The sequence below is a fragment of the Panthera uncia genome, unplaced genomic scaffold, assembly GCF_023721935.1.
Source record: "Panthera uncia isolate 11264 unplaced genomic scaffold, Puncia_PCG_1.0 HiC_scaffold_607, whole genome shotgun sequence".
In the NCBI taxonomy this organism is placed as follows: domain Eukaryota; kingdom Metazoa; phylum Chordata; class Mammalia; order Carnivora; family Felidae; genus Panthera; species Panthera uncia.
Window position 1 is genome coordinate 16,608 of NW_026059767.1, and position 6,015 is coordinate 22,622.

Below are 6,015 nucleotides of genomic sequence, written 5' to 3' on the forward strand. Positions count from 1 at the left end.
GGGCAGACAGAGAGAATCCCAGGCAGGCTCTGCACTGTCAGCATAGAGCCCGATGAGGGCTGGAGCTCATGAACCAGAAGACCATGGCCTGAGCCAGAGTCTGATGCTTAACGGACTGAGCTACCCAGGCACCCCTCTTGGATCTATTTTAGAATCTGAGACATGAGGCTGAAGTGGGTTCCTGGCAGGGTCAAAGTCACACTAGTAGAGAAGACAGCTCTAAAGCTGCATGAGGGTGTGTTCCAAGCGACAGCAGGCGCCAGGCCTGCCCCGCATAGCCATGCACAGAGAGGTGTGCCCCAGCCTGGCTGGACACCGCAGACCCCTCCCACCCCACTAGTCCACACCCTCTGAGCTGTGCCATTCCTGGTCCCCGGGAGAGCCCACCACACAATAATAGCTGAGATGGTGGCTCCCTGTGCACATTCACATAGACATACCCACCCTCTGTGCACACAGCTCCAGGACAGGCAGCACAGGCAGAGGCACACAGCTTTTTCCACGTATGCCCAGCATACCCACACTCAAGCTCCCTATGGAACTCAGGTCCAACCAGAAACACCTGTGGCCATGCCCATCATGGGCACAGTGTCAGGGAAAGCGGGGGTATCCCTGGGGAGGCCAGGCCAGTGGCCATGGCCACTGTGGCAGCCTCACCAGTTGGCCTCCACTGCCTGATGTCACTCACAAGGCTCTGGGCCAGACCAAAGATCTGGAGGAGGGTGATGCTCACAAAGAGCCCAGCCACGACGATCAGGTTGTTCTGTGGCTGCTTCTCAAATTGGCCGATGCAGCCTTTGGTATGGACGGAACTCTGCTGCTCCAGCTCCAGTCTGAGCAGTACATCCTAGTCACACTGTACATTGAGGACATCTTCCGCAGAGTCCCTGATGCAGCAGGAGAAGGGCACCTCGCAGCGCTCCTGGCTGGGGTTCAAGTCGGTGCAGTTGAAATAGATATTGAGGTTCCAGTCATTAAGCCCTCGTGCTCCACAGCAAGACCAATATTCCTGAGCAAAGTAAATGAGGTTCTGGAGATCAGTGTTGTCCCGATAGGCCTTGATGTTTTTGTTTCCGAGGAAATCGAGCTGGTCTTGAATTCAGTCCTTGAAAACGAAGACTAGGATCCCTGTTGTCAGCTCCAGGAAAAAGATGGGGCCTAGGAACGCAGAAAAAGTTGAGCAGGAAGGTGTTCTCCCACAGTGCCCGGATGCAGCAGGCACAGCCCACTGCCATGACGCCTCTAATCACTACAAACAGCCACACGGAGTGCAGGCCTCCCAGATCTGTCAGCACCGAGCTTTTGGAGAGAACCCACTTTCCACCCCAGGCCCAGAGGCTGTTGCCTAGAACCAGGGCTTCCAGCACCCGGAAGACAATGTTGAAGCCAAACAGGAAGAGCTACCTGTAGCAGCCCATCTCGGGGTCCCGAGAGTACTGGTGCTTGTCAGGCTCGGGAGGCAGCCCACTGCCTGGCCCTCCACAGGTGGCCCTGGATCAGAGTTACCGGGGGCCCAGCGGGGTGGCAGTGGCTTCTGGGCACCAGAAGTACAAAATTCAGATCTGACCTGCCCACGTCTGCTCAATCTTTCAACAAACAAACAAACCAACCAACAACAAAAACGAGAGGGAACTGAACAACAGAGGCCTGAGGAAGTCCACCTGGCAACAAGAGTGTTGCTCCCCATCATTATGGGAACTTAGTCCACTGAAATCTTTGTTTCAATGCTCCTGCCAGTACCATTCAAGTAACTCACTTCCTGTTGGTATCAAATAGATAATTCATTTTCTGTTCACAGTCAACGTTACTTGTACTCATACTCCCTGTTTATTGATGATTTCTACTGCCTAATGGTATCTGTGCACAACTTTCTCATCTCTGGGGTCTTTTAGCTTTTTCTATCATAACAACGGCTTCCTTGTATTTTTCACAAAATGTTTCTGACATAATCTAATAATCTATCTAATCACCATCATTCCTGTTTGGGCAGGTCTTTTCTCAGGCCACTCTTCTTCTGGCAAAATCAGCGGTGGACCGGGAGTAGGGGGTGGGTCAGGAGATAACATCAAACAGACTTTGCCTGAGGAACCACACAGGGTTTCTTTTCTGCCAAGTGGGCTTTGGGTACAGCAAGCATTCAGAGGTATGGCTAGCCCTTTATAGTGATTTCAGATAAGATACTGAAACCTTAGGAGCCTCAATGGCCTCTTTGAGAGTGGAAATGATTGGATAGCACTCATCTATTTCATGGGATTGTTATGAAAATGAAATCAAATATTGTAAATTATAAGGCATTGCACAATGTAAACAACTAGCAGAATGCCCGGCATGTAATAGATGTTCCATCAACAGTGTATGAGTGTAACAGGATGGTATAAAGTGCCCAGTACCAAAATGGGCTCTTCAGGTCCACTGCTGAGAACTACAACATTAAGCACTACACAGGTCTTAGTCCAGCATTTTCCGATACGAGGGCTGCCTGCGGGGGCTTGCTGACAATGCCTGTCAGAAGAGCCAGCAAGTCTGCCCTCATTCTTGCCCAGAAGGCCCTGGAGGAAGAAGTGGGGAGCTTTTAGGGCATGCCTTTGGGGAACTGCAGAGTTCTTGAGGAAAGGCTATTCCTTCTTCTTGCCAACCCGGTACAAAGGAGCAAAGGTACTTCCTCTTCTTGAAGCATAGGGAGGGAAGCTCCTGCGTGTGTGCGTGTGTGTGCATAACCACATCAACTCCCGCTCTGCTGAGTCAGGGGTGTATGAGAGTCTCTAGTGTGAAGCTGCCAGTGCTGGAACTAGCAGAGATCCTGCTGACATCCCGTGCGGAGAAAGGGGTGGGAGAGGGATGATGGAGCTGGGAAAGAACAGATGGTCTTTAAAATTTTTTTTTAATGTTTATTTATTTTTGAGAGAGGGAGACAGAGCAGGAGCAGAAAGAGAGGGAGAGAGACAGAGAGAGAAAGAGAGACAGAATCGGAAGCAGGCACAGGCTCTGAGCTGTCAGCACAAAGCCCGACAAGGGGCTCGAACCCATGAACTGTGAGATCATGACCTGAGCCGAAGTTGGATGCTTAACTGACTGAGCCAGCCAGGCACTCCAAGAATAGATGGTCTTTTTAAAAAGAAGTTTCTCCTAAAGCTACAATTTTTAATTAAAAAGATTAATTTTTTCCTTTTTAAAATGCCCTTTTTGTAGTAAAATATAGCACACAGACAGAAAAAGCATAAAATGTGCAGCCTAATGAATTATCAAGGCAATACCTGTGTAGCCATCGCTAAAGTCAATAAATTAAACATTGCCAGCACCTCAGCAGTCTCCACCCGTGTCTCTTCAAAATCAGAAAACCATCCCTTCCCACAAAGGTAACCATAACTTGATCTTTATCACAATCACAGTCTTGCTTGTTTTTTTTTTCCTCCACTTTTTTCATCCAAGTATGTGCCCTAAAGCACTACACTTTAGTATTGCTTGTTTGGGGACTTAATGTAAATGGAAGCATATCAATTTGTCTATATTACTGTTGATGGCATTTGGTTTGTTTCCAGTGCAGGGCTATGATTAACATACTGGTATGAACACTCTTGTCCATGATTCCTGGTGTGTGCATGTATGCCTTTCATTAGGGTGTACAGCTGGGAGTGGAAATGTTGGATGACAGAGTATGTGAATCCTCAACTTGAGTACAGAATGTTTTCCAAGTGGGTTCTCAATGTACATTTGGGAAGCAGTTCTCCTTGCTCCACATCAAAAATGATAATTTGTACTCTGAGATAATGTATTTCTATATAAAAAAAAAAGGCTTTCAAGAAAATGAAAAAAATAATGGTGGTAGAATTAACAGGTTACTCTTTTTGAGTGACTTTACATGGCAAAATAAAGATCTAGTAGTTCCATTTTGGCCTTATTTTTCCCTTGAAATTCTACTGGACCATGACATTTCAAATGCTAGGAAACCATTGTCCTACACAGTATGCTAGAGATTGTTCCTACTTGTCTTTTTTAACATCAAAAGCCATTCGATGCATATAGTATCCAGCATCCAAGGTACCCCTAATTTACCTTCTCTCTTGGTACTTATGCCTTTGTATAGACTTCCTGCACTGAATAAAGGCTGATTTTTTTGACCAATTAAAATGTCAGTGTATGAATTCACAAGCTCATTAATAAAAGACATTGCTGCTTCAACACTGGTCTTTTGGATCGGTCACACTGGGGGAAGTCAGCCACCATGTTGTCAGGATGCTCAAGCAGCCCTATGGACAAGCCCACATAGAAGAGAACCCATTTACTAACAGCAACTTGCCAACCAAGTGATTGCACCAGCTTGAACAAGGAATCTTTGGAGTCAGTCAAGCCTTCGGTGATTTCAGTCCCGTCTTTGGGTTTTTCAGCTAGACCCCAGAAATCATTAGGCGGACAAGCCATCCCCTGCTCCCTGTCTGAATTCCTGATCCACAGAAGCTATGAGATAATAATGTTTTAAGCCACCACATTCTGGGATGATTGTTACACAGCAAGAGATAATAATGACACACATGACCACCTAGGAAGTATCCTTGCCAAAAAGTTGAACCTGAATCTGAATATGCCTGTGTATCTAACTACAGATTTAGAAGAAATAGAAGGACCAAGGAATGTGCTAAACAAGTGCCCCACAAGGATGAGATTAGCAGAATCCAGAATCCAGAAAATTCTACAGCATAAATGACTCAATTCCTTCAACTAGTAAATTGCAGGGTGGAGGACAGTGAGGAGAATATAACATTAAAAGGGACTTAGAAGGTATGATAGATTGCATTATTCCTAATATATGTGGCCCTTTTTTTTGGCAGAATCATGCTTCCCTTTTCCACACTGACATCAGCTTTGGCCAGTTGATTTTCTTGGACCAATGAAATGTGAGCAGATGTGATATTTGCTACTTCTGAGCAAAAAAAAATTTTTAAGGTTATTTATTTATATTTGAGAGAGAGAGTGAGAGAGCAAGCAAGCACAAGCTGGGCTGGGGCAGAGAGAGAGAGAGGGAGACAAAGAATCAGAAACAGGCTCCAGGCTCTGAGCTGTCAGCATAGAACCCAACGCAGGGCTCAAACTCACCAACTGTGAGATCATGACCTGATTACAAGTCAGATAGGGCACCTGGGTGACTCAGTCGGTTGAGTGTCTGACTTTGGCTCAGGTCATGATCTCACGGTTCATTAGTTAGAGTTCTGCATCAGGCTCTCTGCTGTCAGTGTAGAGTCCGCTTTGGATCTTCTATCCTCCTCTCTCTGTCCCACCCCTACTCACTCGCTGTCTCTCAAAAATAAATAAACGTTGAATAAATAAGTAAAAGTCATTGTGTTTTAACCATTTCTCATTTCCATCTGCCAGGCAGTGGGTGTTTCCCAAATAGGGACTATTTCTTCAGCCCAGGGCCTGGAGTGAAGAGTATGCAAAGCTGACTTACAGTGGGAATTCACGTGAGGAAGAAATAAATCTGAGTTGTAGCAAACCACTGTGATTTTGGAGCTGTCTGCTACCACAGCATAGCTTAGCGTAATCTGACTCATGCAAGAAATGTTTCAGTCAAATAAAACAGATAAATCTCATTAGCATCTCAATTTATGGAACCATTGTAGAAATTTGATTACTACAATTTGGAATTTTCCCATAGTAATAAGTTAACAAAAATAGTCTATCGACTTGAGTCCCAGAGTTGTCCCTTGACTCCCAGAGAGGTACAGAAAATATGGGAGCTGGGAGGTTGGAGCTGAGCAATTCAGTTAGTGAGTTAGTACACAAAACGAGGTGTTTGAATCAGGTCTCAGGAAGAACATATCAAAACTAATCATTTCTGATGAGAAAGATTTTTCTTCAGGAGCATTTTAACAATTCAGAGCAATATCAGGGCAAGATTCAGAGCACTGGAGAGGTGTGGGGAGCTCTGGAGGTGGTAGCTTCCGCCTCAAGTGTGAAAGGGAAAGGTGTGGTTTAAGTAGAACCATTATCTCTTCTGTGCCTATTAGCTAAAGTCAAAAG

At 45.7% G+C, this 6,015-nt stretch overlaps 1 pseudogene; it reads right to left on the minus strand.

Moving 5' to 3' along the window:
* Nucleotides 1-653: 653 nt before the first annotated feature.
* On the minus strand, nucleotides 654-4,419 carry LOC125918264 (tetraspanin-17-like; annotated as a pseudogene).
* Between the last annotated feature and the right edge of the window lie 1,596 nt (nucleotides 4,420-6,015).